The following is a 27811-nucleotide window of genomic DNA, read 5'->3' on the forward strand; positions in this document are numbered from 1 at the left end:
ATGAATGATGACGGAACCCTTCTATAGGATAATATATTGTAGTATATATGTTATATTATGTGATATTATATTGCTCTATGTTATATTTTATTATGTTATATTGTATGACGATTTGTTGTATTGTATTATATTAAATGATATTATATTATGTCTTATTATTTTACTATATTGTACTTCGTCACAAATATTATATTATTTTATTACAATGGTGAGGGGCAGGGAGTGCATCAGGGTATCTTACAAGTGAATGACTGGATGATGGAGTGGATTGCCAACCTGAGTCACATGGGAGAAACTTCGTGTTTCTCCCTGAAGGTCTGAAATGAGTAAGACGCGCCCTTCTAACAAACAAACCATCAGGCGGGTTTAAGCTGGTACAGCGAAAATCTTTATTATATGGCTGGATGTTATTGCTGGAAGGCGCCGGGTCCAAATAACCCATTTTGGCCTTCTTAACAGTAATAATATGAAAGCTATCTGATAATTAAATTCGGATCTACTGTAAGTCTACCCGCATACATTGGTAATGCCTTGAACTGATGGTGGCTTCACATATACATACATACATACATACATTTTCAGTTTTTCAGTTTTTCAGTTTTTCAGTTTTTCAGTTTTTCAGTTTTTCAGTTTTTCAGTTTTTCAGTTTTTCAGTTTTTCAGTTTTTCAGTTTTTCAGTTTTTCAGTTTTTCAGTTTTTCAGTTTTTCAGTTTTTCAGTTTTTCAGTTTTTCAGTTTTTCAGTTTTACGGTTTTTCGATTTTTCGGTTTTTCGATTTTTCGGTTTTTCGTTTATCGTTTATCGTTTATCGTTTATCGTTTATCGTTTATCGTTTATCGTTTATCGTTTATCGTTTATCGTTTATCGTTTATCGTTTATCGTTTATCGTTTATCGTTTATCGTTTATCGTTTATCGTTCATCGTTTATCGTTTACCGTTTATCGTTTATCGTTTATCGTTTATCGTTTATCGTTTATCGTTTATCGTTTATCGTTTATCGTTTATCGTTTATCGTTTATCGTTTATCGTTTATCGTTTATCGTTTATCGTTTATCGTTTATCGTTTATCGTTTATCGTTTATCGTTTATCGTTTATCGTTCATCGTTTATCGTTCATCGTTTATCGTTTATCGTTTATCGTTTATCGTTTATCGTTTATCGTTTATCGTTTATCGTTTATCGTTTATCGTTTATCGTTTATCGTTTATCGTTTATCGTTTATCGTTTATCGTTTATCGTTTATCGTTTATCGTTTATCGTTTATCGTTTATCGTTTATCGTTTATCGTTTATCGTTTATCGTTTATCGTTTATCGTTTATCGTTTATCGTTTATCGTTTATCGTTTATCGTTTATCGTTTATCGTTTATCGTTTATCGTTTATCGTTTATCGTTTATCGTTTATCGTTTATCGTTTATCGTTTATCGTTTATCGTTTATCGTTTATCGTTTATCGTTTATCGTTTATCGTTTATCGTTTATCGTTTATCGTTTATCGTTTATCGTTTATCGTTTATCGTTTATCGTTTATCGTTTATCGTTTATCGTTTATCGTTTATCGTTTATCGTTTATCGTTTATCGTTTATCGTTTATCGTTTATCGTTTATCGTTTATCATTTATCGTTTATCGGTTATCGTTTATCGTTTATCGTTTACCGTTTATCGTTTATCGTTTATCGTTTATCGTTTATCGTTTATCGTTGTCATTGTTGTTGCTTTTGATGTCAAAGGTCATTAGAGTGGTCAAAATTTGGATTGGAATCTTGAATCTAACTTTCTTAAATGAATTTAAAAATTATTACATTTTGTATCAAAGTTGCGGGAAATTCTATGTTGAGTAACTTTGTTGAAAAGGTCACTTTCCTACTGCTCTTTATTTTATTGATTTACATCAATTTTTCGGAGTAAAAGTAGGGTGGCTCTTAAAAAATATTTAAACATTATTTAAATGCCCTTGTCATCTTAAATGTTAATACAAATACTCATATTTTTTATCCTAATAAATAAAGTTTTTAATTGTTTTGAAATTCTTGTGATTGTAAAAATAGTTTTTAAATCGAATATGTAATATTTGACCAACTAAATATTTTCTTGATATCCAATCATTAAAAAATTCTTCCATCTAACAGTGGAAATTAAAGGTATAAATAACGCTCGTATATTTTTTTTGACAAAAAAACAGTACATTTGGCATAAAAATCAAGAAATTACAGTACATCGATTTTGAAAGGACAGTACATTTTGCAGTACGCATTTCAACTAAAAATAGTGAATGAATAACAAAAGTGAATAAATTTGATTAGTAAATGATTGGAAAAATAACATGCGAATAAAACTACGAAAAAAGCTACCGCAGTGATGGGACTCGAACCCGTAACTAGCTCCTATCCGGGGAAATAATTTTGCCAAATTCTGGCCTAATTTCTTCTCCAAATAATTTTCAAAATTTCGAAAAAAAATTTGTCCGGAAATTGCTCCGTACTCTTGGAAATGATATAGAATTAGTCGCGAAGGTACACGCGACCGAAAAGTTTGCAGAAAAACGTGTTTAATCCACCTAGCAGTGAGATGATACCTATTTTTATCAATCCGCATGTGTTTTTTGCATGAATATTCTTCGGTGTTTAAGTTTTCATGACATTATTTTAATGACCGTCGTTTTAAGCGACAATTTGAGATTTTAATCACTCATTACTCTGTAATGTCGAAACTGCAAATCGGATCGAATTTAATCTAGAAGTGTGATAATCGATTAAACATGCCATGATATGTAAGTTCCACTTTAGAGTTTACGGTAATTTAAGGTTCTTCCAGAGCCGGTATTCAGGAACCAGCATAACCCAAACCGATTCGTATGGCCATATGACGAATAAATTACAACAGTTTTGAGTCCAACTTTGAAGCTTTTCGGGATTGTCATCTTCTATATCGGTTTGAATTTTAAAGATTCATCATCATGTAATTCGAGAACCGGAAGTCATAATTGGATAAAATTAATTAATTTTTGTACATAAGTTTGTTTTAATTTGAATTTTTGTTTCTGAAATTTAATTAGGCTTTTTTTGAGAAAACGATTGAGCTTTGAGAAACGATTTTATACTGGAACCGGAATTCTAAAAGCGGTATGGCCGAAGTCAGATAAATTCACCTGAGTAGCTGTATAGTTTACATTTGTTTCAAAATATTTGAAAATCAGTTAAGACATCATAGCACGAATTAAATTTTTAGGTGCCTTCTGATCGACAACTGAAAGCAAGATGTTTTATAGAATATTGAAACTTTTCATTTGAATCTTAGATGATTCTTAGATTTCATTTGAATCTTAGATCGGTTCAGCCATCTACGAGAAAAATGAGTAACACAATTTTGATTTCGTTTCACATATCATCCTGTAGTTCCAGAACCAGAGGTCGGAACCAAACATAATGCAGGAACTTTGTTTGGGAGCATACGACTTTTCGTATGAATCTGAATTTGTAGAAAAAAAATTTTCCGAGAAAATTAAGTGAAATTATTTGTCACACACGCATTTTCTGATCTCGACGAACTGATTCGAATGGTGTATGGATGTTATGTTGTTCCAGCATTTATTGCTGTAAGTAGTTTAAAACAAAATAATTAAAAAAAATTCTGCCATCATCTGGTTTATATATGTCATATTCGAACGATTATGTTGCCAAAAACGAGCCATGCTAAAATCGGTCCGAGGCTAAATGTCATGAAAAAGGATGCTGTACACAATCCTTTTGGTACTTAGAAACAATTGTATGTAACAGTATAAAAAATCGTGTTTTCCGTTGCTCCCAAGCATTGCTTTGTCATACAGCGCTCAAAACTCCTACTGCTGGAATAGGGGAAAAAGTCGCTTACACAAAAATTTCGATATCTCCGTTAAAAATGGACGGATTTTAACAATCTATGGCTTGTTGGATAGGTATTACCGTGAAGAGTCTAAGTCTGAAAATATATTCCGTTTTCAAGGTCAATTGTGACAGATACTGTCAAAAAACTGAAAATTTTGACATAAAACTTTGTATAACTCAAAAAGTAAACATCCGATCTCAAAACCATTCAATAGCGCTTTGGGTGACGGGGAGACCTTTCATTTGCGACTAGTTTGATCAAAATCGGTTCAGCCATCTCTGAGATCTCGACCTCTTAGTTGACAACACACATACAGACACACACACATACACACACACACAGACATTTGCTCAGTTCGTCGAGCTGAATCGATTTGTATATGTCATTCGGCCCTCCGGGCCTCGGAAAAATTTTCTAAAGTTTGAGCGAATTCTATACCTATTTTTTATATATATAAAAATAGGTAAAAAGGGGAGATGATGCGCGCCCAGGCACGATTATTCACGAATAAAAACTGTGGTCGATTTTTTATTGATACCATGTTTTTTCAACTGTGTGTCACTCGTATTCCAGAACAGAAAATGAAACTGGTTTGCTCTTTGCTTTCTGACGGTTGGTTTTCAAGAAAGACCCACTATATTAAAAAAAAATAAAATCAATAAATTTTTTTATGGAGTTTAATGTCTGTACGTTTATCTGTAAATAATAAAATTTTGAAATATTGTTCAAACAATAAGTGGAATTAAAAAAAAAACATGTTTTTGGAGGAATCAGTCTTGAAATTATCCTGTGATACACACAAAGAAACCGCTTAATTGAATAGAAGAACCGAGCGTGTACAGCTGTGCTCGGGCGCCACACCTATCGATTGTAGTCATATCTCTATAGCAACCCCTCCGCCAGCTGTTTCAGCTCTCAATTTGTCTGTTTCTTCGTGTGCTTTACATGCAGGATAGTTTAATTGGAAAAACGATTTCCCCGGATAAAGGGTAGCTACGGTTTTCCTCATTAGATATTGATCAAATTAAAAACTAGTTCAAGGCGGCTCCACGTCTTAACAAGACTAAACAAATCATTAAAAGCAAATAATTATCAGATGATTGATTTTCATAATCTCAATTTTTTTATTTACCTTTTGTAAGGTATTATTAAGCTCGAAAAAAAACATTAAGCTCGAAAAAAAACATAAACATAAATATAAAGAAAAATAAAAACAGTTCTAATTAAATATCTCTTTAGGCCACCTAAAATACAAACTAATAAAACTTAAACTTAAACTTTTATTATTACAGGTAAACAAATTATTGACAAAAAGGGGGATTTCGCCAGTCCTACGTCAATACAAGTCTAAAGAAAATACAACCCAATAACCAATCGTGACCAACATGTAACCAAACTAGATACTGCAGCTAGCTCGAGGTAAGAAATTTAAAAAAAGTTGTTCTTAAGAAGTACCAAGGACTCGAACAAATATCAATATATGGCTAGAAAATATCTGATTTACCAAGTAATTTGCCGTTGTAGAAAAACCGCGTATATTCCCGATAAACGGACTATGATCTCAAATCTTTACATGGAAGAACGACTGAAAAACCCGCAATCTACCATTAAAGGTTTGGTGGGATTTGACAGACTGCCACTACAGTCGAGAGTCACTACCGTCACAACAAGGCGATAAGGTCTCAATCCATCCAACAACCTTTTTTTTTTCAAATTTCATTCCTGCTTTACATATTTGATTATTTTGTAATATTCCAATTCAAACCCGATTACGATTTTTTTTTCGTGAAGCTATTCGGCCATTTCGATGCAGTAGGGATCGCCACGGCAACATTCATTGAGCCAAAAATAAGAAAAGTCCTAGCATTACATTCCTTTTGTGGAATTTGGCCTTTCTGTTTCAACAGACTTCGCAGCCGATTCTTAGTGTACAGAATCATTGCATGGCTAGTACTATGGATCCTACTGACACTAAGAATCCTTCCAGTTCGGGGCTCGAACATACGACAACTGGCTTGTAAGACCAGCGTCCTATGAATTGAACCGCCAACCCGGGACGAGCCAAAAATAATTCCTATTGAATAGCAGTTCAAGTCAAGATTTTAGTTTTCCAACAGAGCAGCCAGCTTTGAAGTTATTCCGAAGATTAAGCCGGCTCTATGTGTGCATTAAAAGTGACTTCTCAATTTCGAATTGGCCAGCAGGGGGATACGAAGCCAGTTCCAGGTTGAAGCTGCGCGAACAAACGACCATGTCATGGCACATGAACGAAGCAATTTTCTTTAAATTTCCGCTAGTGGGTTCTTTTCTTTTTTGATTTCTTCGTTCATGATTCACCGCACCGTCATTTATCGCTTTTTTTGGTAGGGGGTGGAGAAACGACGGCCGCCATCCCAGCAGGAACCGAAACGAGAAGTTTCTTTGCCTGTGCGGAACGAACATCGCCGCAAGGACTCGACAGGTTTCAGCATTCGACACCGGTTCCAGTTTTTCCGTGTTCGTTCACCATCGGTTCCCGTACCGGGTCAGTGGAGTCGTGTCGACAATCAAAACCGCCTTGGCATATGAAAAAAAGTCGAAAGACGCTGAAGCTAGTTGTCGTTTTCTTTTTCTTTCTATTTTCTTTTTCTTCGGATATTGGACTAGTAAGAACAAGGCGATTTTATCATTTTTAAAGCAATTTACCATGGCTCATTTGACTGGACCGTGCAGTCAACCCATTATTTTTACTACCCGTTGCAGCTGCGGCCAGAGCCAGAGCCGGGTGGCTTCCGACCGTCGCACAGTGGTTCGAATCAATAAAAACGTGGACATAAATCATTAGCTGCCAAACCGTTCTTTTAATGCATATAGTTGCTTTGAAGAAATTATTTACAAATATATACCGCGTAATTTGATTCTATCATTAATTGTTCATGGCCTACTTTGACAAAAAATGTAACCATAACTTTTTTTTCTGAAGAGATAGAAATTTTTTTTCTTCTACAAAGTTTTAGAACTATTAAAAATAATTTACTTTGTCAGATATACCAAAAGTCTAGGTCGCACCGTTTCGGATATACAAAGCGTTTTTATGGCAACCCCCTTAAAATCAGTTTTTTATTCATAAATTGTTTCGAGTTATTTTGTTATGCATACTTTGTTTGGAATAATTGTAGAATTTATAAAATCGCATATTTTTGTTGAAGATAGTGCATAGGTTTGTTCTTTCCTGGCAAAGTTATGCAACATTTTACCTTTTTTTTACCTAGGATAAAACCTTGCACCGAAGCGAAATATGCAACTTTATGCAGCTGATTTTTACAAAATTTGTAGGAAAAGATGTGCCCAATATCATGAAAAAAAATCTAAGTGGAACTCGGTGGAACTTTTTTTTTAGGTCTTTTCAAAGTTAGTTTTAATTACTGAATTATGGCAACCCCCTTAAAACAAGTTTTCTAGTCATAACTTGTTTCGTGTTTTTTTTTACTGCATACTTCGTTTGGAATAATTGTAGAAAATATAAAATATCATAATTTTGTAGGAGCTAATGCATAAGTTTATTCTTTTCTGGAAAATTTATGCATAATTTCACCTTTTTTTACCTAGGAAACCTTGTACCGAAGCGAAATATGCAACTTAATGCAGCAAACCTTAATAATACTTATAGGAGAACATGTAGCTTATCCAATTTATTTTTCAATGAGAATATCTTGAGTACTCTTCGTGTGACTCATTTTCACTATGGCCATGCTGAAACCATGAATGGTTAAGAAACAGAGGGCGTCACGCGTCTGCTATTTCTGTACCTCACTTTTGCAGTGAGCGTCGCCCGATCAACATCTCGTCTTAAAAATCGTGTTGCTTCGCGATAAGTCAATTTATTTACACGTTTAAACATGAAATCTCTTCGTAAAGGTTTGTACTTTAACAATACTTTATCATATTTTGTCTAGAAAACATTTTTCCATTTTTTAAATATGTGTTGAAGTTTTGATATTTTTCGGATTTTCAATAATTAAAACAAAATTTGAAAAGGCCTAAAATTGCATCTAGTTCCACTTAGATTTATTCTAATATTGTCAATTGTAAAAAGTAACAAAATAAAAATCGCAACAATTTGCTTAAGTTGCGCGTGCAAGCATGAACTTGTTTATACGTGTTTACGCGCGTCCAGACTGGTAGTCGGAAATAGGATAGAAATATCTTTCATATATTTGCATACGTGCACAGCATGTATAGTAATAATCAATGGGGTATTTCTCACAAAGCCTTTTTTCAACAGCCTGTAAAATATAACAAAGATACAAAAATTCGTCAATGGCATGAATGTACGGTTTTTTCTTAGGTTTCAAATAAGCGATTCCATAAAACAACCTTTATAGTTTATTGAATGAAAAAAGTTAAAAATTAATAAACAAATAAAAAAAATCCAAACTTGGGCACGAGGAAAAACAGCCGTGAAAAAACGATGACAGATGTTTTTTGTAGACTCCTAGTACCGTCTGACCCACTGATTTCGAATATTTGTTACAAACCTATCAAAACTGGAAAGAAATTGTCACTGGAAGCAATTGATATGCTAGAACTTACAGCAGAACAAGAAATTAGCGATACGGAAAACTCGGACGATAGCGTGTCTGATACTGATTGATCGAATGCAATGCAACTAAGTGACATATTGTAATGATTTATTAGGTAACATTAACTACCTAGTTGATTGATTAGGTTGTGGAATAATTTTGTAAAACTTCTTCGAAGACACATTAGCTCTTAAAAATCAGTGAAAGTCTGTACAGACTTGTGACCGTCTTTTCCCAGTTTTGGACTATTGTGCGCCCTCTGTTTCTTAACCATTCATGGTTAAGGTGAAAATGAGTCACACGAATATTACTCAAGATATTCTCATTGGAAAATAAATTTGATAAGGTACATGTTCTCCTATAAGTATTATTAAAGTTTGCTGCATTAAGTTGCATATTTCGCTTCGGCACAAGGTTTTCTAGGTAAGAAGTAAAATTATGCATAAATTTTCCAGAAAAGAATAAGCTTATGCATTAGCTTCTACAAAATTATGAAATTTTATATTTTCTACAAATATTCCAAACGAAGTATGCATAAAAAAATAACTCGAAACAAGTTATGACTAGAAAACTAGTTTTAAGGGGGTTGCCATAATTCAGTAATTAAAACTAACTTTGAAAAGACCTAAAAAAAAAGTTCCACCGAGTTCCACTTAGATTTTTTTTATGATATTGGGCACATCTTTGCCTACAAATTTTGTAAAAATCAGCTGCATAAAGTTGCATATTTCGCTTCGGTGCAAGGTTTTATCCTAGGTAAAAAAAAGGTAAAATGTTGCATAACTTTGCCAGGAAATAACAAACCTATGCACTATCTTCAACAAAAATATGCGATTTTATAAATTCTACAATTATTCCAAACAAAGTATGCATAACAAAATAACTCGAAACAATTTATGAATAAAAAACTGATTTTAAGGGGGTTGCCATAAAAACGCTTTGTATATCCGAAACGGTGCGACCTAGACTTTTGGTATATCTGACAAAGTAAATTATTTTTAATAGTTCTAAAACTTTGTAGAAGAAAAAAAATTTCTATCTCTTCAGAAAAAAAAGTTATGGTTACATTTTTTGTCAAAGTAGGCCATGAACAATTAATGATAGGATCAAATTACGCGGTATATATTTGTAAATAATTTCTTCAAAGCAACTATATGCATTAAAAGAACGGTTTGGCAGCTACTGATTTATGTCCACGTTTTTATTGATTCGAACCACTGTGCGTCGACGGGTCAGAGTTCAGATTGGCCCGGCTTCTTCCAGTTCAACACGAGTGGTAACAAAATTTATGGTTTTCCAGATTACGGTGGGGTTTCATGCTTCCGGTGCTCGATTTTTTTTTTCGGGATGCCTTTTTCCGTGTGTTAAGTGACTTTTCGGTTTGCTGGCTTTTCCTCCAGGCGAATTCAAGAATGCAGGGAAGAATTTGAAATTCGACCTGCTAGGAAGGGCTATTCCACGTTCTTCATAAACCTAATGGTCGTCATATTAAACTTTTACTTCGAGTATTTGTGTTGTTTTTAACTTAACCCAGCGTAAAAAGAGATCTCAGTGTACTCATTCCCATTAGAAATGGAAGTGTTTAACACATGTTACATACTAAGAATATCTTATATATCACTTTGAAATTCATGCGGATTTTGCAAAAGTCGGCATGTTTTACAAACAAAATTTGGTGGTCCACCATCTTTTTGGTAGAAATCTGCTACGTTGTTTAAAAAATAGTGCTTGTGTACGGGAAATTAGTTCTAGAAGTCTTAGTCATATTTCCTCCTTTTTCTATTTTTATTTGATGTCAGTGAAAGTTACGGAAGAACATCAAAATTACGGACACAATTTAAACAATGAAGAAAAAATCCTGTATCCCAGAACACACGTGCCACAAATGTAACTTAAAACCAGAAAATTTAATATGAGTGAAACTGTCATCCGATGAACACTCACACACAAAACTAGTTTTATAATTCAAAGAGGCATTGATTATATACGTCATGAATCAGTTCCTAGGAATAAACTACAAACCGCAATAATTTTAGGTTTCTATATTATCGATCATCGGAGCTGAAAAATCAAGCTAAGTTTTGAATTATTTCGTTTCACTGTATATTCATTATGTGCGCAAAACATGTCTGTTACCTCATCGTTATGTGTGAAATAGTCGAGCTCTCATTATTTTTATTTATTTTTTAAATAACTATTTATTGGAATATGAGTTAAAATTAAATTATTAAGATTTAAATTAGGTGTTCAGCCACAAGTGGTGACTTTTCAGCCCTATTATATATGTGATTTGGTTATTACCATGAGGACATTATTTGCTTCCGCAATTCTGAGATTTTTGTGTAGGGAAAATTCTAAACCTACTTGTATTGTGTAATGGGGAAAAGAAACTTATATACTAACTTACTAACTAATACAGAGAGCGAATCGATTCAATTGAAGATTGCATCGATTTTTGTCGGAATTTGCCTATAATATTATGTGACATTACATCTAATGGTTCTATATTTGTGAGTCTGTGTAACTCATTTGTACTAAACCAGGGAGGACGCTTCAAAATCATTTTCAGAATTTTATTCTGAATCCTTTGAAGCGTTTTCTTCCTGGTGGAACAACAGCTTGACCAAATTGGTACCGCATAAAGCATGGCTGGTCTGAAAATTTGTTTATAAATTAACAATTTGTTTTTTTGACAGAGCTTAGAATCTCTGTTTATAAGAGGATATAAACATTTAATATATTTATTACACTTTGCCTGGATTCCTTCAATGTGATCCTTGAATGTGAGTTTTTTGTCATACGTTAAACCTAAGTATTTAGCTTGATCAGACCATGTCAATTCCAAGCCATTCAATTTGAGAATGTGATTATTGTTTGGTTTAAGAAAAGAAGCTCTTGGCTTATGAGGAAAGATAATTAATTGCGTTTTTGCTGCATTTGGTTTAATTTTCCATTTTGACAGATAATCACTGAAAATATTTAAACTTCTTTGTAGGCGACTGCAGATCACTCTTAGATTTCTACCTGTGGCTAACAGACTTGTGTCGTCACAGAATAGCGATTTCTGACAACCAACGGGTAGATTTGGAAGATCAGAAGTGAAAATATTATACAAGATTGGAGCTACGCTCGAACTCTGCGGAACACCGGCTCGTACGGGTAGCAATTCAGATTTACAATTCTGATAGCTAACCTGAAGAGTACGATCAGTTAAATAATTTTGAATCATTTTGATCAAATAAATAGGAAACTGGAAATCAGACATTTTTGCTATTAAACCTTTGTGCCAAACACTGTCGAATGCTTTTTCTATGTCTAGAAGAGCAACTCCAGTGGATAACCCAGAAGATTTATTTGATTTTATCATGTTCGTTACTCTGACAAGTTGATGAGTAGTTGAATGTTCATGACGAAATCCAAACTGCTCTGGTAAAAAAATTGAATTCTCATTTATATGAGACATCATTCTCAACAAGATAATTTTTTCAAAAAGTTTACTGATAGAAGAAAGTAAGCTAATTGGTCGATAACTTGATGTTTCTGCTGGGTTTTTATCAGGTTTGAGGATAGGAATTACTTTAGCGTTTTTCCATCTTTTTGGGAAGTAAGCTAATGAAAAACACTTGTTGAAAATTTTAACCAGGAGTCTCAAGGTAACATCTGGAAGATTTTTAATAAGAATATTAAAAATTCCATCATTACCAGGAGCCTTCATGTTTTTAAGTTTTCTAATAATTGATTTAATTTCATCAAAATTCGTCTCAATAATGTCATCGTGTGATAACACTTGGGTTGAAATAGGATCATATTTCAGTGAGACTTCATTTTCAATAGGACTCACAACGTTCAAATTAAAATTGTGTACACTCTCAAACTGCTGAGTAAGTTTTTGAGCTTTTTCGCCATTCGTAAGAAGTATTTGATTTCCTTCCTTGAGAGCAGGAATTGGTTTCTGAGGTTTCTTAAGAACCTTAGAAAATTTCCAAAACGGTTTAGAATATGGTTTAATTTGTTCAACTTCTTTAGCGAAATTTTCATTTCGCAAATGAGTAAATCTATGTTTAATTTCTTCTTGTAAATCCTTAACTATGTTTTTCATAGCAGGATCACGAGAACGTTGATATTGTCGTCGACGAACATTCTTCAACCGAATGAGCAGTTGAAGATTGTCATCGATGATAGGAGAATTTAATTTAGTTTGAGCTTTAGGAACTGAAAGACTTCTAGCTTCGATAATATAATGATTCAAATTGTCAATTGCTGTGTCGATGTCCGCAGAATTTTCTAAAATAGTTTCATGATCCACATGATTTTCAATGTGAGATCTGTAATCCAACCAATTAGCTCTATGATAGTTGAAAATAGAACTAATTGGATTAATTATAGCTTCGTTGGAAAGTCTGAATGTTACTGGAAGATGATCTGAGTCAAAGTCAGCATGAGTAATCGGTTCACTACAAATGTGACTTTGATCTGTTAGAACCAGATCAATTGTAGACGGGTTTTTCACGGAAGAGAAACAAGTCGGATTACTGGGATGAAGAACTGTGAAGTAACCAGCTGAGAGTTGATTATGAAGTATTTTACCATTACTGTTATTTCGCCTACAATTCCACTGAACATGCTTAGCATTTAAGTCCCCTATTACGAAAAATTTCGATCGATATCTTGTGAGGTTTTGCAAATCGCCTTTAAAGAAATTTAATTGTTCGCCGGTGCATTGGAATGGCAAATATGCTCCAGCGATGAAATAAATTCCATTAATGGTTTCAACTTCGATTATCAAGCTTTCAATAACTTTAGTATTGAAAGAAGGTAAAATTCGATATTTAATTTGCCGTTGGACAAAAATGGCAACTCCACCACCCATTCCAGTAAACCTGTCAAATCGATGAACCACATAATGTGGATTACTTTTCAATTTGACATTTGGTTTAAGAAAAGTTTGTGTCACAATGGCAATATGGATTTTGTGAACTTCGAGAAAATTATAAAATTCATCTTCACTCGATTTCAAAGATCGAGCATTCCAATTTAAAATATTCAAATAATTATTTAACATCACTGTTAAATTTTAAATTCATTATAATATTATTTGCAAATTTCCATCCGATTTGAAATGCTTCAAAAAGTGATGAAGTCGAATTCATTTGGATGATCATTTGAAAAAGTTGATCTTGTAGGTAGATCATTTTATGTTCAGTTATATCGCCTAAATCGACTTCATTTAAAGAAACGAATGGCATTGAAGGAATATTTGTAGGTAGACTGCCATTAGAAAAAGATGATTTGGCCGATCTACCTATTAATAAATTCTTTTCGTTAGAAGATGAACTGCAAGGCGGTCCGAGTTTAGCACTAAGCAGTTCAATTTGAACTGCTCTGCACTGATGAGTCAAAGACGAAACGTAAAAATAATGAAAACGGTTATGTGCCCTAGCACAAAATTTGGCTAACCCCTAAATGGTCCTGTGTTTTGATTATTTACATTAGAAGAATTAAGTGGTAGATTTCTACCTGTTATACTAGCATAACTGACATTAGAAGAAGATGATGACGAGGTCGATCTACCTGTCAATAAATTGTTTTCGTTAGAAGACGAATTGGCAGGCGTACCTGTATTTTGTTTCGAAGAAATCAGTGCCTTAGAAGAATTAGGCGTGGCATTTGTAACGGTTTTTTAATTTTCAGGTATGTTCTGTAAATTTAAGGTCGTTGATTTGACTTCTTGTCTAAGCGAACGAGCGTTTAAAATTTTTTTCCTGACAGGACATTTCAAATAATTGGGTTTATGATTTCTATCGCAATTTGAACATGAAAATTTATCATTGGTTTCATTCATTGGACAAACGTCTTTCGAATGCGATTTACCACAGTTCAAACACCGTATATCCATATGGCAATTTTTGGTTCCATGGCCGAAGCCTTGGCAACGACGACATTGCGTTAAGTTTGCAATACGATTATGCCGTTTATAATGTTCCCAATGAATTTTAATGTGGGAAATGAAACGTACTTTTTCTAAAGTTTTCAAATTGCTTGCGTCACTTCGATTGAAGTGTATTAGGTAAAGTTCATGGGAAATTCCAGAGCGTGGTTTAGAAGTACCATTCGCTCTTTTTTTCATAAGTATTACTTGGGAAGGGGCAAAACCAAGTAATTCTTTTAGTTCATTTTTAATTTCATCAATACTTTGATCATTTGATAATCCTTTCAAGACAGCCTTGAAGGGTCTGTCTGATTTTATATCATATGAATAAAATTTATGAAGTTTCTCGGACAAATATCGGATAAGACGTTCATAATCATCCAATACATCAACCAAGACTCGACATTCTCCTCTTCGTCCGATTTGAAATAAGACTTTCACTTCCGGGAGAAAAGTAGAAAGCTCAGTACGGAATGCTTTGAAGTCGGAAATCATCACCGTCACTGGTGGCATAGATTGATGTTTCTTCCCAGAACGACAAGCGTCCATTTTGGGAATTTTTGAAGAATTTTCTTCTATGTCGCTACAATAGGATTCAGGAAGAATCTCGTAAATATTGTTAGACGGCATAGGATCAACGGAAGGGAAATCCGTCCGTTGTCTTTTATTTTTACATTCAGATTCTATAGGATCGTGAATGTTATTAGAAAAATGTTGAATGACGGATTGTGATTTATTCCGTATTGAATTATTTTTAGCCTAAGGCTTGTTGCCTTTCCGATTGGACGCAGGCATTTTTGAAATGAATGGAATTTTGAATAATAGTTCTTTGAATAGCTAGCCTTTAAAAAGGCTGATTAATTTCTTAGTCACTCTAATATCACTCTTTGTATAGCCTTGGCTGACTAATTGTTAGTCTTTAAAAATACTGTTAGTGATTCAGGTAGCCTTGAAAAAGACTGAAGCCCTGAATCAATGAACATGAACCGCATTGAAAAAAGGCATGTAAAAAAAAAGTTGTTCGGAAGATCTTTCACTACATAATAGAGGGTGTTTCAGTACAACGTTTGTCCTCCTGTCCAAGCATATGCGCCAGTGCTCAATACAACGTAGATTACCACATGATCTTAAATGTGTGATGATTTAATAGCTATATATTGTGAACTGATTCACGCCATACTTGAAAATGGTGCTGTTATTTTGGCTCCATATTGTTAACTCGACATCCAACGCGTCGAATCCATTAAGAATAAACTTCTCCGGTTCACTCTTTGTAGTCTCCTTTGGCTCCTTACAATTTTTCAAGCCATCAGTAGCGTTATAAATTCCTCGATTTGCAATTTCTATCCGTTCGCCCAAATGTCTCTTAGGCCGTTTGCGTATCCGATTTTGTTACAATCTCGAGCTGATTATTCTGACTTGTTAAAAAATCTGAATTTAGACATTCTTGAAAATTCAATCAGCATTATCTGATTACGTCTCTTTTAAATGTATCATCTTTTTATTAATTGTTCCCAATTATTTTCAAACTATCTTTCTAGTTCTTCAGTGGTAGGTTCAGTTATAGGAGCTATCGTAATCAGTTATAGCTATCGTAATTCGTAGACATAAAAGAGGAAGAGATTTGTTGCCTGATGATGAGCGACACTATGAAATTTTCGCTTCATTGGGCTTTTTCCATTACAATAAAAAATAAAAATTTAAATCAAATAAGTAATACATGTCACGATTTATGTACTTAATATTATATCCAACTATGTAAACAGTCAAAACCTTTGATTTTTAGTTATAGAAGACCATCTTGTAGATACAATAAAAACTCGTTCATTTAATGGTTATCGAAACTCTAGAAAACCCTCTTGAAGAAATCATTTTAATAAGTCAACATGATCTTGAGCTGCAGTAATTTCCAACTCTGAATTGCACACTAAGGTTACCAATGAGAGAAATTTTAACTGCTGTTTACACTATTTGATCTGTTTTGAGCTTCGGAACATTCTTTCCGAAAACACGAACTCTCATCTCATTAAATATAATCAATTTTCTTTGGCAAAATTGCGATCCCACCAGCGCCACTGGGTGGGTGAGTTTCCAACTAATACGATTTTCATAAAGTAGACCGACACATTCCGAACATTTTTGTGGAAGACAAAGTCGCTATAAATCTTTTAGTTTTCGCACTAGAGCATAATTTTGATATTGAAAGTTGTACCATAGCAAGCACACTAATTCCATCTGATGGAGTGATTCGGACACATACTTTCAACTTGTTAAAGTAAGTGTTGAGTCTCTCGAAAGTTTTTAGACGATTCCAGATGCTAAAATACGATGCGCGATATTTCAAGTTCAAACTGTTTTTTCTATTGTAAACATATGAATTATTTTATGCTCTTTTCATAGAGCTTCTGGTGGAGCAATTCTCAACTAATTGTCTGTCAAACTACACCAAATTGTTGATCTAAGGATCTACAACAAGTTTGCCGAAGATCGTATAGTTCTATGTTTCGACCTAAGCGTGATATCCGTTCACACCCCCTATCAGTCGAAATCCCATATGCTCTGGGTCCCGTTTATCGCGGATTCGCTTTTCACGCCCCCGGTAAACCGCGTGATACGAGACCCCTCTGTACCATGAATAACCACTCCGTTTATGTGAATAAGCGCAATGTTCAAATGAGATATGAAAACTCTTAAATTTATGGATTTTATTAGGACATGAATGGTTTTGTGTTGTCCATCAATACTTCGTTCAAAGTTCTATGATGGAACTGAAGTGTGAACCCCATACAAATTCAAGCATTTGTTTGACTTTTTTAAAAGCTCTTGCTGTTTTTACCAATTATCTCAATTCTGGTGACAGAAAAAAATTTCATCTCGACATTCCACCAACAAGACATTCTCCATAAAATGTTGAAAATTATTTGAAGATGACAAAGATTTGATGAAAAAGTTCAATAAAAACGAAATGAAAGTAGGTGTAAGAAAGATGGCTCAATAGTTTTAAGGTTAAATCCTAGGAGCGGGCATAAGAGATGGGTAAGCTTTTTTTTCAAACCCGAATTCGACCCGTACCCGATTGAAAATAATAAACTTTTACTCGTACCCGACCCGAACCCGAGATCAATTTTTCACCAAAACCTAAATAAAGTCCCAAAACGCGAAAAACAACCGACCCGAACCCGAGATTAATTTTTCACCAAAACCTAAATAAAGTCCCAAAACGCGAAAAAAAACCGACCCGAACCCGACGAAAATGAAATGATCGGCACCTGTACCCGACCCAAACCCGACAAACTTCTCTTCTTCTGCAACTCTTCTTCTTATTTTCCTGGTTCGGGTTGGGTTTCGGGTACGAACTGCCCCATAGCGGGAATTTAGTCTTGCAGAGAAAATTGAATGATTGACGAATACGTAGGTAATTATTCCTATCGAGTTTCAAAGCTGTCAGACTTAGAGTGAAACTTTGGTGATTATTTTCATGCTTGTCTTACATTTTATTCGAGTACAGTCTTTAGTTGTTCAAGATTGGTTTGATTTTTTTCGTTCATTTGTCGCATCAACTATTCAAACAACTCCATATAAAATTTCTCGATAGCTTATGTTTACCATTTCAACGATCTGAGCCAATTTGATGAACGGTTTGATGAATTTTGAGTAAAAAAAAAAGCATGCCAGACTGGTATGACGCGTATTTCTAGCAGATCCATTATGCAACAGAAGCTAGCAACAAGTCCTGGTTGAATATTTCAGCTTCTGATAGCAAACCGTCGAAATTCCACAGCTACAGCTCTGATTTTAGTTTTATTTGAATATTCAATTAGATTGATATTTGTTTTATCACCATAGCGAAAGAAACCACAGGAAAAAAACGAAAACGAAACACCAAAAGCCGGAACAAAATCGTCATGCTCAAAAACCTGCTGTCGGGTCGGGCCAGGCCGGGCTCGACAAATCCAAAGCCGCCGATGACAGCTCCGGTTGTTTCGCGGAACAACAACCTAATGCTTTTCTGATGTTGCAAAATCCTGTCTTTCCTGCGTCGGTGCCTACTGTGCGAAAGAGCGAAAAGTGTGTTTGAGAAACACTTAAACCGGTAAGTTTGTTTTGGTTTCAACCGTGTGTCGCGTAGCAACCTTCCGGCAAGCTTGAACTTTTGCAAAATCGTTCGAACACTTGCACTGAAGTTGGATGCCGGCTGACGATATCTATTATATATTTAAAAAAAATTTCAAACAAATCTCCGAGGAGATGAGAACGAAGACAAGGACGACTGTAGCGGTTGTAATTTAAATTTCAGGACGATAAAATCAACTCTGAACTTATGAAATGAACGGTCTTTCCTGGTGTTGAAAGAACAATAAGAGGGACTGGTTTTGTGAATTGAATGTGGACTTGAGAAAAGTGAGTTAGTTTTTAGTTTGTCTACAGTCAACTGTTGAATTGGATTTCTTGTCGGTAGCGGCACGTTTTCTAGAACACTTCTATTCGAAATTACGGTCGCGATAGTTCGCAAGCTGTTGATCAAGCGTATCTTTCTTGTGTTTAATTTTCATTCTATTGTTTGATTAATGGTGAATTTTACAAGTTCATTTTAAGTGCATTTAAATAAAAGTCAGCGTTTCCAAAGTAACTTTTAATGAGCTCGAATGCCTTAAACTCTAGACGAGTCTCATGCGGCATGGCAGCAATACCAGGATTTAAATTATTTTTTAAATAAATGTAAGGATAGGAACAAGTTTTTCGCAGATTTAGAACTCATACATTACAAAAAAAAAAAACGAATAAAAGCACCGAAAGGAATCGGAAACGGAAGTAGTAGAACGAATCAAATAGTTCCACCTTTTTTTAACTAATTTAAATGACAGTCCAAACGTGAAAGAAAAATCTATTTTACTTAACCAAGCCTATTAAAAATACGTTGTGTTTCAGAAAAGCGTATCTTTAAAAAAATAATAACGACAAATCTAACTGACATCACTGCTCCTGTTTCTGAGCTCAATGATACGCTCTTAACCCAGGGATCAGCAACCGTCGCACAGTGGGAAAAAAATCTTTGAAAACCCGCAAAGAATTCTGTAACTCATAAAGTAATTGGGATAGGTCAACAAATTAAAGCGTTTCTTATGCAAAAATGTAAAAGAATTCCATGGAATGGTTTACGATGACCGCACGAATCGCAATCCTGTTCGTTTTACCCCAAATGTACAGCAGTTTTGGGGTTTCCTATAACATTCGCTCTGTAACTTGAAAAGAAGTCGAGTGCGGTATTCGGGAACAGCCTACTTTCATGTAAAAAAGTCTGGAGAATCGAATGGAAAAACCTACACTGGCCGCACGAAACGTTTTGGTGGCTATTTTACCCTAATTCCTCCATTCCATGAGATCCTTACTGTAAATCGTCCTTAAATCTCGATAAAACTTATTGGAAGTTTACTAAATTCAGCTTATCTTATGTAAAAAAATCTGTACAACCGAATGGAAGAACCTACACTGGCCGCACGAAACGTTTTGATGACTATTTTACCGAGATTTAAGGACGATTTACAATAAGATATCATGAAATAGAGGAATTGGGGTAAAATAGTCACCAGAACGTTTCGTGCGGCCAGTGTAGGTTCTTCCATTCGATTCTCCATACTTTTTTATACAATTTAAGATAGTTTCCGTATGCTTTCAACGTGGTTTGCTTAAGACTTAAGGGTGATTCAGATGAGAATTCCACATATTGGAGGAATTGGGGTGAAAAAGCCACCAAAAAGTTTCGTGCGGCCAGTGTACACTCTTCCATTCGATTCTCCAGACATCTTTACATAAAATAAAGCTATTTCAGTAGACCGCACTCGTTTGATTTTCAAGTTACAGAACAAATACTACAGAAAACCCTAAAACTGCTAGGCATTTGACGTAAAACGAGCAGGATGGCGATTCGTGCTGCCATTAAAAACCATTCCATTGAATTTCTAGGATTTTTTTTACGTAAGGAACACTCTTGTTTGTTGCCTTTTTCCATGGTTCCCGATTTCTTTGTGACTTTCCTGTTTTTTCCCACTGTGCGTCGGCTTTCCGAATGGGAAATTGCGGCTCTGAATGCAAATACTATTTACGACTAATCTGTTTTAATTAAACGCTTTCTCATAACAGATCGGCTGAAAAGTTCGTATCGTTTCTATGAGAGGGCGCCAATAGAATTAAATCCATACCATTTTCAGTTAGTACCAACCTTCAAAAGATACGTGTATAAATTTGACAGCTGTCTGATTATTAGTTTGTGAGATATTGCATTTTGAGTGAAGCTACTTTTGTTATTGTGAAAAAAATGGAAAAAAGGAATTTCGTGTGTTGATGAAACACTACTTTTTGATGAAAAAAAGTGCCGCCGATACCAAAAAATGGCTTGATGAGTGTTATCCAGACTCTGCACCGGGCGAAGCAACAATTCGTAAGTGGTTTGCAAAATTTCGTACTGGTCATATGAGCACCGAAGACGATGAACGCAGTGGACGTCCAAAAGAGGCTGTTACCGATGAAAACGTGAAAAAAATCCACAAAATGATTTTCAATGACCGTAAAGTGAAGTTGATCGAGATACCTGACACCCTAAAGATATCAAAGGAACGTGTTGGACATATTATTCACGAATATTTGGATATGAGAAAGCTTTGTGCAAAATGGGTGCCGCGTGAGCTCACAATCGATCTAAAACAACAACGAATTGATGATTCTGAGCAGTGTTTGGAGCTGTTATATCTAAATAAAACCGATTGTTTTCGTCGATATATAACAATGGACGAAACATGGCTCCATCACTTCACTCCGGAGTCCAATCGACAGTCAGCTGAGTGGACTGCACGCGATGAACCGAACCCAAAGCGTGGAAAGACTCAACAATCGGCCGGTAAGGTTATGGCGTCTGTATTTTGGGATTCGCATGGTATAATTTTCATCGACTACCTTGAAAAGGGAGAAACCATCAACAGTGACTATTATATAGCGTTATTAGAGCGTTTGAAGGACGAAATTTAAAAAAAAACGGCCTCATTTGAAGAAGAAAAAAGTTTTGTTTCATCAAGACAATGCACCGTGTCACAAGTCGATGAAAACCATGCTGAAATTGAACGAATTGGGCTTCGAATTGTTCCCTCATCCACCGTATTCTCCAGATTCGCCCCCCAGTGACTTTTTCCTGTTCTCAGACCTCAAGAGAATGCTCGCTGGTAAAAAACTGAGGCCTATTTTGAGGCAAAGGACAAATCGTACTACAAAAATGGTATCGAAAAGTTGGAAGATCGCTATAATCGCTGAATCGCCTCTGATGGCAATTATGTTGAATAATAAAAAAGAATTTTGGCAAAAAAATGTGTGTTTCTATTAAACGATACAAACTTTTCAACCGAACTGTTACATATTTACTAAATGTAAATTTACCACCAGGAATCAGTTTTACCCACTTGTATAGTATTCAACTAGGACAGGAAAAAGAGAACTATGTATCCGGTTCAAGTGCCAATTTTGGACCAGCTCGTGATTGGTTGAATTTGACATATGAAATTACTCGACTTGCAGGGTGAAACAAAAGTGTTGCCAGGATCACCGCCATGAAATTGTTTCATTTCCAAACCGAATGTTTTTCGTTGATTACTGTTTGCCTCAGTGAAGTGAATATGAAGTTCAAAAACTTGCTTTGCAACCAAAACTGCTCGAAAAAATCCAGAACTCAAGTTCAACCGATCATATGAATTGTAACGGAAATTACATTGACTATTTATCATCTTTCCTCCCGTTCTGGCAACCTCGGCTGAGCGGCTTTTCTAATTCACAACTGGGTACCATAGAAATAAGAAGATGCATTTATTCTTGGAAAAAAGAACCCAGCTGTCTGGTCTTGTTCGAGGTATTCAATCTCTACCACGAAGATTGCACGATGAATGTTGAAATATTAACCTCCTCTCTTCCAAAAATGATATTTTTGACAGGCTTCACCGCTGATTCTCAGCGTACGGAGCCATTGCATTGCTAGTACTAAAGACTGCTGCCATTTCGCAATGGTTCAGAATCTGTCAATTTTTATGGCTACGTCCTGTTGTTTACACTCTTCTCTAACCACTTGTGCAGTTGTTTATTCGTTTTCATTAGCTCGTTTCGAAATGCGTGGACTTTCAGCAGAACAACATCGAAAAATTATGTACAAATGGTACACAGAACGCGGACTGTCAATGAGAAAGATAGCAAAAATGGAAGGAGTAAGTGAAAAAGCAGTGCGAAATGCAATCAGAAAGTTCGGTGAGGATAACACCATTGAGGATAAACCGAAAACGGGTCGAATAAAAAAGGTCCTGCTAACCCTCAGTTGGATAAACGCATACTGAAGGCGTTCGAGCAAAAGAAGGAGGTTTCAGTTCGAAATGTGGCCAAAAAAGTGGGCACTTCGAAGTGAAATTTTTTTCGTGCAAAAGAACGTTTGAATCTTCGAACCTATAAGAAGCAGAAACAACCAAAACGTAGTCCGAAACAAGAAGCATCGATCAAGGGGAGGGTTCAAAAGCTGTACAATACGATTCTTGCTGGAAATTTGAACTGCATAATCATGGACGACGAAACCTACGTGAAACTCGATTATGTTACAAATCCTTGCCGGGACCACAATATTATACGATGCGAGAAGGGCAAGTGTTAAACCAGTGCGAGACATCGATTGAAGTCGAAAAATTTGGTAAGAAAGCTATGGTCTGGCAAGCACCACTTCACCACTTCATCATCACTGCTTCAATGAACAGCGAAATATACATAGAGGAATGTTTACAAGAACGACTTCTACCTATGGTTCGAAGCCACAAGGATCCTGTTGTCTTCTGGCCAGATCTAGCTTCTTGCCACCACTCGAAATCAACGGTAGAATGGTATACTACCAAAAATGTAACTTTCGTCCCAAAAGACATGAATCCACCAAATTGCCCACAGCTTCGACCAATTGAGGAATTTTGGGCATTGACGAAGGCACTTCATAGGAAACATGTCTCGGCAGCCGAAACCATTCAACAGTTCGAAAAAGATTGGAAAAAAAGTGTCAAAACTTGTCGCCAAGAAATCTACGGAATTTAATGAGGAACGTTCGCAAGAAGGTGCGCCAGCTAGTCTACAATGGCTAAGTAGCAAATGTTGAGAATAATATTCTGTTGTTGTAGTCTAATATTATCAGTATATCGAATAAAATTTGAATAACACTTGTGAAATATTCACAGCGAAATCAAAGTGCCTCAATACTTTCTGGGACAGTCTTTATTTCTGGTTCCGGAACACAATTTTTAAAGTTTGTTAGATTAGGTCTGAAAAAATTTTCCTACTTCTATTCAATGAACAGTTGAATGTTTTGAGAAAGGCATCATTACACCTCTAGGATGACTAAAACAGGTTTTAGGTTTAGAATTTAGTTTCAGAATCAAGAATGTAGCTCTAGAATACAGCTTCAAAAGTTAAACTAAGACTCTGGAACAGAATCCTAGTTTCTGGAACTTGATTTTTGAAGCTGGTTTCTTAACCAAATTTTGGAACCGAATTTTTGATGAATTATGAATTTTAGATCTGGGTTTTTGAATAAAATTTTAGAACTCTGAACCAAAATTTCGAAACTGACTTCTGAACCTGAGTTTGGTTGCTGAATTCAAAATTTCCCAAATTTCTTTTGCTGAGTTCATTTCCAGAATTTAGAGTAATCATCGGAAGCCCTAATTCTGGAATTAAAATCGAATCCTGGGTTCTGAGAATGAGTTTCGTTCCAGAATTCTAGAACTGAAGTCATAAACAGAATTCTTGATCTGGATTCCTAACCTGAAATCGGACATTCGCAGGTTCGGAGTTAGGAACTTTATTTTATCAGTTCCAGTTATACTTTTATATTGAGATGCACCGTTACAATTCTGGAGGCGAAGCAGTAAAAGTTGCTAAATTTACGCAATCAATAAACGATTATTGATATTCAGAAGTGTCAATAAAGCATGTAAGTTTTGTTCGGATACACGTACTCCAGTTATGCTTCTGACATTACCCATGCGCTATTTTTATAAATAAAAATTTGTGCCGATAAAATATATATGAATAAATAGTATGTGCAAGAACAATAGATAAAAGTGTCTGATTTCGGGAGGGCTTGGGGTCCCTCATTGATTAGTTGTGTGTATTTTGCGATCCATTTCTACATCCAATCATTTGCAGCAGTACTGAAAATTGAGTTCAAATCAGATTCGTTTTTGTCCAAAGACTGCTACGAAATGCGGAGCAGGTAGTCTCGCGTAAGATTGGATAGCAAATTCACAACCCCAAGGAGTTCAATTTCGCTTTCGGAAATTCAATTCCACTGACGTGTACGCAAAACGAATCCCTTCAAATCGACCGGTTCGGGTCGTTCGGTATTGAAATGTATCGGCTTCTCTTGCATAAATATGTAAAAGTCAACATCAAGGCAAGCATATTCATTTCGAGACATTTAATCCCAAACATATTGCTGTGGAGCGGAGAGCCCGGCTCGAGGTTTTCTTCGTTTTCTTTCTTTTTTGCCCCGTTACGTAAGCTGGAAATTGTAAGCACCGTCCATAAGTATGTGCCCGGAAAATAAACAAACCGGAGAGATGGTTCCGTTTACATTCCCAATGCTGGACATGCCCGAAAGCAAGAGATGCGGAAAATTTGAAACCGTCGGCGTCGGAAGAAATAATCCGGTTCGTTTCATTTGTCCAAGTGTTCTGGTTCGTTGTGACGGATTTTCGGGGCTGATGAATATTCGCCAGCAAGCGGTCGGTCGTTCGGTCGTTCGGAAAAATTGTTGATGGCCTTTGATGGAAGGAAGAACTGAAAAAAAATGGTCCGCATGATCCCCGAGATGAGATTGCACACTGCGTATCGGATTAACGGTTTGACGAAGTTCATCATCGCTTCGGCGGTTGACCAAAAAATGTCCGAACAGATCCGTAACCGATAATGGTTCCACGAAAAAGTCATCAAAAAAGTATATGACAATGGCAACGGAATACACATTCCACACGAGTGGAGATCCTTTCGACGGTTGGTTTCCATCTCCGAAAATGGAAACACTTGTCAGCGGTCTGAGTCAAAAGATTTCGGTGCGATGGAAAATAATGCTTCCCGCATCGGTTCCGGGTGATCGATAAGCAATGGAAATGTACGTCTGGCGCAATCCCGACTGCCAAGATTTTCGTCAAAGCCACATTCCAGCAGCGAATGGTGCGGAAAACTTGAATGAAAAGATTTCGGGGGGAATTCGTCAACAGCGTCATTTCGCACCGACCTCCGGTACGGTACGAGTAAAATAATAGAATGGAATGTCACTCATGAGCGGTCCCAGCAGTGCTCGAGTACCGAAAAAAGCCACCGCTGCGGAACCTCTTTGGACCGTACAGTATCTCTAAGTAGAAGAGCCTGCGACAAGGACGACGACGACGACGACAATGAAGATGACACGACACGCGACTTCCCCGGCAGCCCTTTCTCCGGTGGAGGAAATTGAATTCTCCGCTGAAAGGCGACAAGGACACGCAAAAATGGCACGAGATTTTCGTCGTCTCGCTGCGCATATTTACATTGGAGGAAGTCATATACAAAGCACGTAATCGTTTGATGGCTCTAGAACAAATACCAGTCAGTATGCAAAGAGGCTGGTTTCCCTAGTGATGAATAAATTTCCGAAAGTCAAGCCGGCTGGAGTCGGAAAGTATTTTCATAAAGTCATGATCCGCAACGAGCCCGAAGTGTACTGTGTGTCGAGATTCCAGGTGTGATAGAGCGAAATGATCTTCTCCGGAACATTCACAAGGTTTTGTGCCAAGATGACTTGACGGTGATGGATTGAAATGGCAAGGAAAAAATAAACAGTAAAACTGCGGCCCAAGCCCTCTGGGGGAGGGGAGGAAGAACCGTGAATAGTTAAAACTCAACGCGGGAACTGACTCATCATTTTTTTTCGGTCCATTCTTCGGTAGCTCGGCTGTTCTCTCGCGCCTAATTTGCAATCATTCATTAAAAACGAAGCGTGATTTTAATTTTCAATTTTGGCCACTTCAGATAACGAGCTGTGCTTTAGGGGCAAACACTGGCGAATTATATTCATGCCCGACGAAACCGGATAGGTTCTAATCGACTCGGACAGCCGTTCTCAACCCCAATGGTTCGTGAACTTTTGGGGGCCTTGAATTAGAAATATATTCGATGAGAATATTTATGCTGGTATAGATTAGTGTTACGGCTCATTTAGCAAAGATTGGTTACACATTTTTGTACTCTTTTTTATTGACTTCACAATAAAAAAGGAGAAAAAATTACAATGAAAAAAGCGGATAGGTAATGTCACAGACATAACTGGAGGACGTGAATACAAATAAAATTTAAATACCTCTTTCACACTTTCAAATATCAATTATCGTTCGTATTGGTTGATTAATTGTGTAAATTTTGCTGTTTCGATTTCCAAAATTCAGATTTGGAGTTCAGATCGAAAATTTAGTTCCAGTTAAGACACTAAATTTAGTTCCAAAATCTGGTCAACAAAACCAATTCCAAAGCTCTAGCAAAACAATCCTGAACTAGGACTGAATCCCAGAGATTTAGTTCTACATTTTGAACCTCTATTTTGGAACTAAATTCTAAAACTAAGTTCTGTACAAAACATTTATTTCAGAATTCAGGCGGACCAGAATCCAGAATCTGAATTCAGTTCCGGACCATGTAGGTCTGTTGTTGCTGCTGTTGGTGGAAAGTCCTTACTACTACGTCCAGTTCCAAGCAGGCAACCAAACGAAATCAGTTTTCCTCATTGTTTCCAAAACTTCGCCTAATTTTTTAGTAAATCTCACACAATTGAAAATTTAAACGTAAATTGCTGATCATATTTCTGACGGTAGATTAAAATCTTTGGCAGGGCGAATTTTGAAAGGGCGCCCCCTAGCCAAGTAAGACGTATTCACGTCAATACAATAATGTTTTTTCTTATTTAAAAGATAATTTATTCAGGCCTATTTGCGTACAAGCTTTACGTGGCCGATTTAGCTGAGTTTTTAGATAATTTTTTTTTGTATTGGATCTCATTGTCACCTTTTTTCTAGGGGGAGAGGAGTTTCCATTTGCCTCCTGCGAGGATTGAGGGGCAGTTTGTTCGTGGTTCGTCTCGTCATCCATTGCCGTGGTATTGTTGTTGATTTCGTTGCTAGTTGCTGTAGATGCGCCTTTTTGTACATTGTTTGCAGTTGCTGGTTGGTTGGATGGTAAGTTGTTCATTGCAGTTAATGCACTTTGTTCTATAGGGGTTACGTTGGATGGTTTCGTTGAAGGGGATACTTCCCTGTTGTTGGTCACTGTCACAGGTGTACTGGGGTTGCTTGGGGTTGATGTGAAGGAAGCAGCGTTGTCCTTTGGTGTAGTTGTCTCCTTGTCCAGTTTATCAAATGGCTCAC

At 36.1% G+C, this 27811-nt stretch overlaps 1 protein-coding gene across 4 annotated transcripts in view; it reads left to right on the forward strand.

The window, feature by feature from the left end:
* The window catches only part of LOC131432983 (uncharacterized), a 701653-nt gene that overhangs the window by 289291 nt on the left and 384551 nt on the right, over positions 1-27811 (forward strand). The window contains exon 3 of one of the 4 annotated variants that reach the window (XM_058599679.1): positions 5156-5282. The exons of the other annotated variants lie outside the window; for them this stretch is intronic. The gene's annotated coding sequence lies outside the window, so the exon portion shown is untranslated. The remainder of the gene's footprint in view (positions 1-5155; positions 5283-27811) is intronic. 4 annotated transcript variants of the gene reach the window in all.

Source organism: Malaya genurostris, chromosome 2, assembly GCF_030247185.1.
Source record: "Malaya genurostris strain Urasoe2022 chromosome 2, Malgen_1.1, whole genome shotgun sequence".
Lineage (NCBI taxonomy): Eukaryota > Metazoa > Arthropoda > Insecta > Diptera > Culicidae > Malaya > Malaya genurostris.